The 12,068-nt window shown below is 38.6% G+C and overlaps 1 protein-coding gene across 23 annotated transcripts in view; it reads right to left on the reverse strand.

Moving 5' to 3' along the window:
* GPHN (gephyrin) overlaps positions 1 to 12,068 on the reverse strand; it is a 303,549-nt gene that overhangs the window by 181,610 nt on the left and 109,871 nt on the right. The window contains exon 1 of one of the 23 annotated variants that reach the window (XM_074824458.1): positions 9,492 to 9,509. The exons of the other annotated variants lie outside the window; for them this stretch is intronic. The gene's annotated coding sequence lies outside the window, so the exon portion shown is untranslated. Of the gene's footprint in view, positions 1 to 9,491; positions 9,510 to 12,068 lie in introns of those variants that run through there. 23 annotated transcript variants of the gene reach the window in all.

The raw sequence follows: 12,068 nt of genomic DNA on the forward strand, positions 1-12,068 counted from the left end.
TTCACAGCAAGGGTATGAAGTATGCAGACATTTTAAGATATTTGAATAGAATGAAATGAAATATGAACAATATGGATATTTATAACTTCACAATTTTGTTTAGGACTTTGGCATTTAACTGTGTCAGACAATGTAGCACACAGAGCACTACACCAAATATTTCATGGTTTGTAACAGCCTGGTTCTACCAGATCATAACAAAAGAGAGAGGTGCTGCATCTGAAATGGGCTGAGAATAAAATACCAAAGACTAATTCTGCACTCAGAATTTTCATTACAGATTCAAAATTTTAGTTCTAATTAAAACTGACTTCTAAAGTCTTCCCAAATGCCAGCAGAATCTGAAAACAGTCTTGCCACGTGGACCAACAGCAAAAAGTCCACTTCTATGCAGGATGCACGCATCCTTATAGCACAGAGGAATGATAGTACTATGCTCCATCTGATTGGTAATCTAACTATGGAAATTATACATTAAATCAAGCAGACACAAATGTCAGCTAGATTTAAGTAAAACTGTGTTCAGTGACTTTGAAAGTTTCCACCGGGGCATCAGATGCTTGACCAGCCAGCTCATTAAACAACACGAGCAAGATTTGAAATTTCCTGAGAGGAAAAAATATGCAGAAGCAGATGAAAATCATTATCATGAAAACAGTCAAATTCTCACCATTTAGACAAAGAAATATATATATAATATCCATGTTGGGATTTAGTTGGTAGACTGAGGACTTTCAAACACTGTATGAAGAGAAATATTTATAGTAAGGGCCAAGACAATAATAATTGTTGACCTTACTTTGTCCTATAGGAAACACTGTGGTAGGGCAAAGTATGTATTTGCATTTTTTCCAGCAAGTACATACCTAGGAGAGATACAAAGCATTTGCATATATATTGCTAGCAATTGCCTGTCTCAAAATCCTCACCTACCTCAACTGAAAGCAAAATTTTTGGCTGCCTGCGAGTGACCTTTTGCCTATCTTGGAAGGCACTGCAAATGAAAGGATTTAGGCAATATGATAAGGATTGCAATGATCTGCCTGGAAATGAAAGATTTCACTGGTATATTATCATAACAGCTTGTGGAAACCTATACCAGTGGATAAAACTAATTTTCCTGACACTCTTATCATTTCAGTTGAGCTCTATTTGCTTCTACCCAAATGTAAAAGAGAAACCGTCTGAATCAAATGTTTAGAAAAAGAAGATTCCTCCTAGGAGAATAAGTTGACCCACAACTAGCAGAAACAGTAAAGCTTATTTTCTTATAAATTAACACGGGCTACCTCCCCCACAGACTTTTAGTATCAAAAAAAAAAGGATTTAAAAAACATGGCCCTTCACCATGAACCCTTCAGTTTTTACCATATATATGCTTCTCACACCCCACTACAATACCATAATTTTCTCCCCAAGAGCTTTAGTGTATATTTTCTGTTCCGTTTCTTGGATGCTCAAGCATGCGCACATGCTTGTGAAGCATCCTTAGACATAAAAAGTCCATGTGCATGCTTATGCCAAGGCTAATAAATGTTTATTTCTAAAAGAGAGAAGGTTTGGCTGAGATATGTAAAACCAGAAAATGTAATAATGGAAACACAGGGATTCCTGATGTTGGAGAATAAACTGGAATGAATTGCAGACCACAGGTTGAAAAGAGCAGTCACAGTAGTTTCTATGATCAGGCAAAAAGGCATCCAGAAAAATCTCTTCATTCCAGAAAATACCACTAAGGACTAGAAGGTGAGAGCATAATGACTCAAGCTCGGGAAGAATAAAATGTGGAGAATATCTGGAATTGGTCTGATCGTTCCAGATTTTAGATCAAATTTGTTCTTCACAATTTAAATCACAGAGCTTATGGAAAACTGTCAGAACTTTCAAATAACTTGTTTTTTTAAAAAAATCCTACAATCCTGAAATTACAAGAATGATAGAGGAGTCTCAGAGACAAGCAGCATCCAGAAGGGCTACCACATTAGTTCACACAATACTTCACCTTCCCAAAGCTGTAATGTCTCATTTCTCTCCACCATATTCCAGAGAGAGATAAAGTATGAATACAATCCAGTATACGATTAATGGCAGTCTTGTTATGTCTATATTTCTCCGGACAGTTAAATTCAGAGGCAGAATTTGTTGATTTTCTGTTTCCCTAATACATTAGTGCGTTTGCATATACATACATATATTGCCATGTGTGGCCTAAATGGAGAACTAAATCGTGTTTTTTAGTGTATGCTATGTGTTGGAGAATGTGAAAGGAAAAAAAAAATTAAAAAAAATCTGTTCAGCCACAGAATGGAGTCATATGAATAAAACAACACCATATTTGATCCATCCCTCTTCATACCTAGGAGGAACTTTCTGTAGACAAATAGCATTACTGACAATGCTGAAAGTGGGATTTTATTCTATGTCTCATAGTTATCTCCATTACAGATAATTTACAGTTATTTTTGAAGCCATCATCCGTACTTCACAGCTGCTTCTAAAATACTTCTGTAAGGTTCAAACTCGTTATTGAAAAACATTTCTTTGTATTTCGTATATTATTGGCTATAAGAGTTTTTCAGCGCTCTTATTTTTGTTTTTTGTAGTTGTCATTCCCTTTTTTCTTTGCATCTGATCATTTAAATGTCAACAAAATGTTTCTAGATGAATTTAATAACTACTGTGGTATTGTCTCTGCTATTCATGTCACAACTCATTATGACCCAACTCCTTCAATATTCAGAAACATGGTAGGCAGGGAACTGTGGATCTTAGACAACTTAAGAGGTCTTTGATTAAATGTGGATTTGTGCATTTTGTTTCATCAGATCCTAAAAAACAACTACTTTTTCTAATTTCTAAATAGCTTGCACAAACATAATCCATTGGCAAAATGTAACTATTAACTTCTCCTTACAGCTTTAAGTCACCTTTTAAGTCATTATCAGCTATGTTCTCCTGCCATCTGTATTGTATGACGTTCTCTTAAAAGTAAAAATAATAGTTAGATAGAACAATCCCCTCTGGTTCCATTTTGCCAAAGCCCTTCTCTTCTTATTATTACTGCTTCCCCTGCAAGTATGATATTTAGAAAGAAGAGTAACCCACCTCACATCAACTGAAGATTTTTACTCTTTTAAGGTATGACTGCACAAGGTTACTGAGCACATCTCCACAATACTTACTATCATATTCCTTTGGGTGACAGTGACCATAACATCTCCAATAACTTCAACATGCCTCCAGCTATCTCCAAGCTGAAGAACATAGATGAGGAAGAGATTTGATCTCTTCCTCAGTTTCTGCTCCAGCACAGGTGAGTAGGAGTGAAAATAGGTAAGGTGAACTCTGCAGTTTACATTTCTGTAAAATAAGTAACTTTAGAAAGTGCTGTCGTGTATATTCCACTTTAGTGAGCCCTTGCCAATTTGCCTAGATAAAAATAGCAAATGTGACAGGAGGGTATCTCTTCCAAAGCACACATTTAGTCTAGAAGTCTCTGCCACATAACAGTGTTTTCAGAAATAACTCCACACAGGTTTTAAAAAAAAAATGTTAAAAGCAGTAGAGACCTCCTGTTTTCCAGCATGCTCATGTTGGTCTCCTGTTTCTGGCTAACAATCAATTTCATGTATCTGGAGAATAGTCTTGAAAAACCCTCAATCTGCAATCCTATTGGCAAATACCACAGATAGCTTAGATGTGTTTCTAGGCATCTGAAACAGCCAATGTGTTAACTGTGATCATAGATTCACATTGGAAAAGATTAAGCACTATAGATTTTGCTTATGTTGTACTCCTAGAATGACTTTATATTAATTATAAGGCTAAATACCTGACTATCAATAGACAAATGACTAACATGACAGACACTAACATTGCTAATACTTTGCACAGTACTTCCTGGGCCATGATGCAGAAAGGAAATCAAAGATGGTTAGGACAACTCTACCTGCAAAGACGTATGAAAGACTGTACAGAATATGCATGACCCTCACAGACACTGATAGCCAAAAAAATATATGAGGTTTGTGTACAAAGATACCTGGGCTTCATGAATAAACCACTGTAAGAAACTGCCATTTACGGTTTTTACTCCAAACAAGCAATTCTTATCATGTAACCTTCCCTTTCCTTCCAGAACAAGCACCAAACACCCTCACCTTTACAGAGTAACAGTAATAACTACAAAAAGCTAGTTACAAGAGCCCAGAAATAATCCAAATCTGTATTGAAATGAGTTTCAGTAGTACCTACATTCAGGAACTGAGCTAAACTGCAGCATTCCACTGAGAGAACATTTAAAGAACTGATAGAGAAACCACTGTAGATAATGTCAGTAGAATACAGTTTAGGACCTTAGCCTCTGGTAAAACTGGAAAATCATATTATGCTGACAATGCAAGAATTTAATTGTTTTACAAGGTTGTTCTATCTTGGATTTGCATGTGTGATCAAAGAGCTTACAGGTAGGTGGGTAGCATGAGGTCAAGCAATGAATGAATGAAAGGCCTAGTCTGAGAAAAAGGCTCAGTACACACCCATCAAATCAAACAAAATTAAATAGGACCATCTCTTCCACTTAAAAACTAAAACGTGAATCTAGAATGCAGGTGGACCAAAGACCATGTACAAATGAAGAGAAAACTCCAGATTTTGTAACTTATAGGATATCCCCACCCTCCCAGCAGAATACCATGGGTAGATTTTACTAGGTTATTTCAACACAAACTGTATTGTCAGATCTATTTTAATCTAAAACATGTCAGGACAAACACTGGTGCTATCCCCCATAACAGCAGTCAATGCTTTAGCTCTTATTTCCTCCAGCCATCTCACCTGATTTTAAATGCTCATTGATGCATAATGCTACCCTAGATAAGTGTAGACTTCTCATGCTCTGAAGCTTAGATTACAGATGTTTTAGTACAAAGAATAGAATAACCTCTTTCATCTTAAGGAAAAGTAAATATTCAGTAGAATTATCCTCTCACAATTTGTTTCACCTTTGTAAGACTGTCTTATAATTTGGCCAAAACCCACTTGCACTGAATTCAAAACCATCTGTAATAAATAAATAAAATGTGGCAGAAGCCTTTTACAGATGAAAGGTAGTCTAAGTCGAGTACCTGCTACCTAAAAATGTTCATTCCAAGATTATCTTTCTGTCACATCTATTGTTTAAATCACAGTTCAGCTGATCTTTACTCCACAGTGGCCAATTCTTTACAGTGGAGTGCAGTGGCTCCAATTCTGCCACATATGCCATTAAGACATAAACTCTATGTGTGGATTTTTAAATTTCAACTTGAGTTTACATTGATAGCAAATACATTTAATTTTGATTTGTAAAATAAACTGTGCATGAAAATAAAAAGACGAAGAAACCAAATAATACATAGATACTGTTGATAATATAACATTATGATCTCTCAGTCATTAATTATTCTGTGAAAAATAAGGCAGCGGTATATGGTTGGTTGGAAAGTACTTATTTTTGTTTTCAAAATGTGTTGGTTTTAAAACTTTTGCCCACACATGCATACACATAATGTAAGTTAAGGACTAACTGGTGATTTTAGTGACTAATTTAACAGAATGGCCAAAGACTGGATAGGTCACAAAACCCCAAAGTAGGCCAAAGATACTGTACACATCAAAGCTGAAGCAACAGACAGGCTCTTCAATTATTCACGGCTCATACCCGGCCCATAGGGAACCACCAAGTGGTCCATTAACAGGCAAACATCATGCAACTGAGAAGCATTCTTTGCTGGAGAAGAGAGATGAAGGGAGGGCAAAGCATCAGGTGTTTCTCACCTCTATGGCTGCAATTACCCTGCTTCAAAATAATTTCTGACTGTGAACTTTGAGATTCTCCCCCTAGTGCTTACTGCACTCAGGGAGTACCCACAAAATTTCCATCCCAGAAAAAATTATCTGCAACTTGCCACCTTTAGCTTTTACAGCTGGATACTTCATACAGTACTGGAGCTTTATGGGCCCTCCTACTCCTGCCCCAGCTTAATTTCATCCTCAGATCCGCACTGATACATACGTGAGCACAAACACAGAATAAAGGTTTTCTAGCCCACTCAATTTTTTTCCCTTATCTTTCCACCTTCTAAAACTAGCTAAGTAGCTATAATATAGAAATACTTCCAGGAGCTTCCATATTAGTGGAGAGTTCTGTTTTTCAGAGCAATTCAGTCTAAGACACAGTTTTGCACTAAATTACTTTAGAGCAAGTATTAAGCACTATCAGTCTTCTCATTAAAATAAATCAAAACAATAATCCTAACTCTGAACAATTGCTAGTGACAGATACTTGAATGATGCACTAAAATGCAAGCTTGCTACTTGTTTTTTAAAATTATTACCTCTTCTGGTAGAATTCTCAGAGCTTTTATTAACAACTGAACTATTAAATGTAGGAGATGAAGAAAGAAAAAAAAACCCTTGGGTCGATCTATCTGTTATTTTCAGAGGGCTATACCAGCATCCCACATAAGATCACAGCCAACTCTGTACCACACTTAGAGTGGCACTGAGCCACAACTAATAAACCGTGCTGAGAGGGAAAGCTTGTTGGCTTGTACCCAGCACTGTGCTACAGACATCTACATTACAACCGGCCAGCTCAGAGTACAGAGTAGTTGCTCGTCCTTATTTGTCAAAAAGCTATTAACAAGGCAATATGTAATTTATATGAACTATATAATTTAAACATAAAATGTGTAATATATGCTGCATGTTATAACAGTGTAATTAGAAACAGTGTGCTAACTGTTCCATGAGAATGATTTAAATGAATAGTTGTTAGTAGCAAATATGAGTCATTCATACCAGTTTGAGATCTTTCATATAAAACTTGGTTATGAGCTACTTGATCATTTTCCAGTGAAGCTTTTTCACCAAAACATGTAATTCAATTAAAATGAAAATAGTTGTGCATCATAAAATTTTATCAAAGCTCCTCAGTGAAAGGTTTTATGAACACTTTGACATGAAATCAAATATTATGGTTTTTGGTTTGCCAGTTTAATTTCAGGTTCAACATTTCACTCATTTTTAGTGGCCAAGCAAAATATTTATTGCCTAGTTCATCTGCTTTCCTCTTCCCCATGGACCTAGGGCTTGCTTGTGTTTGCTCAGTGATTTTAGCCCCACTTGATCACACTGGTATATTAAACTTAACACTTAAGTTATCCATTCAGTAGTTCTCCCTTAATCACAAGCAGCATTGAACACACACACACAAACCACTATTACACTTTTGTATTAACAGCAGTTGTAAAACAAAATTTTCCTTTTACAAACTAATCAACAGTACCAGTCAAAGAAAGTTTTATTTTCTACTACTTGAAAACATGAACCATAGCTGTGAAACTGAGTGTTTGGAAAGGCTCTTCATTATTAGATTCTGGTCAGCATGACTCACTTTTAGCAATCTCCCCAAGACCAGTCTCTCCCCCTGTCCAGCACAAAACCCTTCAACCTTCACTTTTCTTTTCTCAGGACTGAGGAACATGCAGTATGATCCCTTCCTCCACTGATTGTGAGACTTTCCTCCTGTAGCTTGCTGCTGCAGGAGGTGGCTTATTTTCTCCTACTGGATTGCTAGAGCACCCTCAAAAGAAGGAAAAGAGGCAGACCTGCTGCTGAACTGAACACAGTAACACCACCAGGCTAATGATCAATAACTTCAGTATTTTCTTCCATGTGTTCTAACATGAAGCAGGAACAGAAGCAGCTGTACAATCTGAACACTGCATATATATATGAATGTATTATTTGACCATTCACTCCTGTTCCAGAATAATAGAACGTCAGAAGATTTTCTGATAAAGTCTTTCCTCAAGAGCAACTTTTTCTGAGATAGAAAGGACATGTACCAGCAGGGAGTCACACTTCGCTGAAGGAAGGGACATCACTTCTGGAAGCAGTCAAATGAATACAATCCTTGTCATAAAGCTGTCAGTGGTCTGATCTCTCCCATTACTCAATATTCCCGTGTCTTAAGAAACACATACCGATTTGTGACACTGAACTGTAGAAGCTACAGATGCCTACTTCTCTGTAGATACACTTACAGTCACTGTTCCTGTCCAAATACCTTAAGTTTCAAAACTTGTCCTTAATGAGTGCTGGAATAGTTTTTAATTAATGATTATTGATGTTTAAGCGACCTCTTCTTGCTTATCCAGTGATGATTCCAACATAGGGCTTCTGTAAACTGGCTGAATTGTATTACAGAAGATAGAGTGACACAAAAACTTGCTGTTAGGGTAACTAATAATCTGGGAAACTAAGCTCTGTTAAAATATTCCGCTAGTGTCCTGTCTTGTTACAGAACAACAGAAAGAGTACAAAGAAACCACTCCTTTGTATGCCAAATTAGCACCAAAAATCCATGTTCTTGAGAAGGCTGTGTATATATACACCACTACCTCAATTGAAAAGGAACACTGAGGGAGAGACACACAGAAAGGATGTGAAGAATAAATATCCCTCTGATAAATTAAGGAATTCTTGATTAATAAGGGCAGGTAGTTCTCATTAGCCTGTCTTTCCACAGAAAATGAAGTTGTGGACAGAAACAGTTCTAACTCATCTGAAGTTAGAGAATATGAAGAGCTCGTTAAAAATGGAAGCACAAATTGGTTCTTTAATGGGAAATGAAAGTGTTTGCAATCTTCAGCTAAGATGCTGCTGAAACAAATTTTAAGAGAAGTCATTGCTGCATTAGAGAAATAAAAAGAAAAAAGCATTTTTAAGTACTTATAGCTTGCTAGCTTTGCTGCGGATTACTTCTATCCCTTAACAATATGTCAGTGTATTAAGCTATGCAGAAATATCCGAGCTGGTGAGGTAATGAAAAGTTTGGACACTGGTAACAGAGAAGCCATGGGAAGGCTGAAATCAAAAGCTATGACAAAACCTTTCTGAGAAGATGGATATTTATTCAGTCTACACTAAGCTTCGGGCTGCTGTAACCACATGACTACTATCAGTATTTTAAAACAGCTTGTGTATATCTATACATGCTGCAGTTATTGCACTGTTGACATAACTTTTGTTCCCTCATTTATGCAACGTAAATAATAGTACCAAGTCAGAGATAATAGTAACAGGAAAAAAGGATTTTGATCTAAATACAGTTTTATCTTGTATTAGAGCTCTTGAGCGTGGTAAGCATTCACAAGCTCCACAAACAACCTAGTCAAACCCTTTTGTTCAGCACAAACAATAAATTGGCTAAAAAGATTACACAGCTTGAGAGTGCAAGGGCTATGGCACGGGCTGGAGTCTAAAGCATGTGCCAGAGAAGGCAGGACAAGAGGAACTCCTAAAGGAAGACGAAGGAAAAAACCCACTCCTAAATGTAGAATTCACTGCTATTACTGGGATTTCTGAGCAAAACCTTGAGCTGATAATGTCTTTTTCTACTATGGGTAGAAGAACTTGGGGGTATTTTTGTCTCACGTAAGCACCTTCAAGATGTTCTGCTCAAGCTTGCAGGCAGAAGCAGGCACACTTCTCACTGCATCTGAGACACTAGCGAAAAGGGGAGAAGTTTTCTCAGTTTTGATTTCTTAAAAACACACTTCACAAAATTCTTTCACAGTATGAAACTGAATTATCTGTATAAATGCAAAATACTAGAATTTAAAATATAAAATTGTTCTGAAATCTCCATATCTTTACGAGTTTATCTGTTACTAATGCCTATATAACCATTAGCAAATAATGAAGTACACATCTATTTAAACACAAACATAACCTTTAATTCTTACTTAGCTTTTGGTCACAAATTCATTCCTTGAGAATGTATTTTTAAAGTTGTTAGATTCTGAAGAACAACACAGAGCATATCGTTAAATTTCTTTGCATTTTTCCAGCAAATTCCTGAAGGGATTCAATGCTGTAAGATTCTGTGAGAATGCATTTTAAAGCCAACTGTACCCAAAGAATACTGTCTGAATATAGCACAATTATAGTACTGTCTGAGTATAGTACAATTTCTTATAAACTTACAAGACTTTATTGTAACTATATTTATAGTATCAGTTTTGAAAGTAAAGATTCTGAGAACCATTTTAGATGGGGTTTGAGTAGAGGTATTTATTGTAGGTTAGTGGAAAGAAAAGCTTGCAGTTTGTTTATACACATAATGCCAAGATGATCCGCCTGTGGACAGTGAGGACTGGATGGTTGCTACTCGACATGAGTATTTTCTGGGTTTTGTTGCTAATTCTGTGAAAACTGTTTGATCTTAAGAGTTTTAATGTTTTAATGGCCTACTAGGGGAGGATGGGGTCCACCTGTCAGATAAGGGGAAAAGCATCTTTGGTCACAGGCTTGCCAAGCTGGTGAAGAGGGCTTTAAACTAAAGTTGACAGGGGTGAGTAACCTCAATCCATCCCACTCCTATCAGTTTGATGCCAGTGCCAACAATAGATGCCCAGAGCCTGGAGAGGGGTCACAGGTCAGCAGGAGAGCACCCAAAGAGCAGCACAAAGGAATTCCAGGCAGTACATCAGCTCCATCCGGGGCCCAATTTAAATGCCTCTATGTGGCATGGGGAATAGACAAGAGAAGCTAGAGACATGCATATGCCTGCAGGGCTATGATCTTACTGGCATCACAGGGATGTGGTGGGATGGCTCCTATGCCTGGTGTTGGAATGGAAGGATACAGGGTCTTTAGGAAGGACAGGCAGGGGAGACAGGGGGCGGGGGGGGTGTCACCCTCTATCTCAGCGACCAGCTGGAGTGCATGGAGCTCTGCCTGGCAATGGATGAGGAGCTGACTGAGAGTTTATGGGTCAGGATTAAAGGGAAGGCAGGGACAGGAGATGTTATGGTGCGGATCTGCTACAGGCCACACAACCAGGAAGACCTCTACAGACAGGTAACAGCAGCCTCATTTTCACAAGCCCTGGTCCTCATGGGGGACTTCAACCACCCTGATATCTGTTAGAAGGACAACACAGAAGCACACAAGCAATCCATGAGGTTCCTGGAATGCACTGATGGTAACTTCCTTCTGGAAGTGATAGAGGAGCCAACAAGGAGAGGTGCTGTGCTGGACCTTGATCTCACCAACAAGGAGGGGCTGGTGGGGAGTGTGAAGCTCAAGGGGAGCGCTGGCTGCAGTGACCATGAAATGATGGAGTTCAAGATCCTTAGGGCAGCGAGGAGGGTGCACAGCAAGCTGGCTACCCTGGAATTCAGGAGAGCAGAGTTTGGCCTCTTCAGGGATCTGCTTGGCAGAGTAGCATGGGATAAAGCCCTGGAGGGAAGAGGGGCCCAAGAAAGCTGGTTGGTGTTCAAGGATCACCTCCTCCAAGCTCAGGAGCGATGCATCCCAACAAAGATGAAGACAGTTAAGAAAGCCAGGAGGCCTGGATGGATGAACAAGATGTTCCTGGACAAACTCAAAACACTAAAAGGAAGCCTACAGAGGGTGGAAGCAAGGACAGGTAGCCTGGGAGGAATACAGAGAAACTGTCTGAGCAGACAGGGATCAGGTTAGGAAGGCCAAAGCCCTGACAGAATTATATCTGTCCAGGGACATCAAGTGCAATAAAAACAGTTTCTATAGGTACGTCGGTGACAAAAGGAAGACTAGGGAGAATGTGGGCCTTCTCCAGAAGGAAACAAGAGAGACCTGGTTACCTAGGATATGGAGAAGGCTGAGGTACTCGACGACTTTTTTGCCTCTGTCTTCACCAGCAAGTGCTCCAGTCACACTACCCAAGATGCAGAAGGCAAAGGTGGGGACTGGGAGAATGAAGAACCGCCCACTGCAGGAGAAGATCAGGTTCGAGAACATCTAAGGAACCTGAAAATGCACAAGTCCGTGGGACCTGATGAGATGCATCCACAGGTCACGAGGGAACTGGTGGATGAAGTGGTTAAGTCACTATTACCCATTATATTTGAGAAGTCATGGCCGTCTGACAAAGTTCCTGCTGACTGGAAAAGGGGAAACATACCCCCCATTTTTAAAAAGGGGAATAAAGAAGAGCCAGGGAACTACAGGCCAGTCAGTCTCACCTCTATGCT

This window comes from Strix aluco, chromosome 4 (assembly GCF_031877795.1).
Source record: "Strix aluco isolate bStrAlu1 chromosome 4, bStrAlu1.hap1, whole genome shotgun sequence".
NCBI lineage: Eukaryota > Metazoa > Chordata > Aves > Strigiformes > Strigidae > Strix > Strix aluco.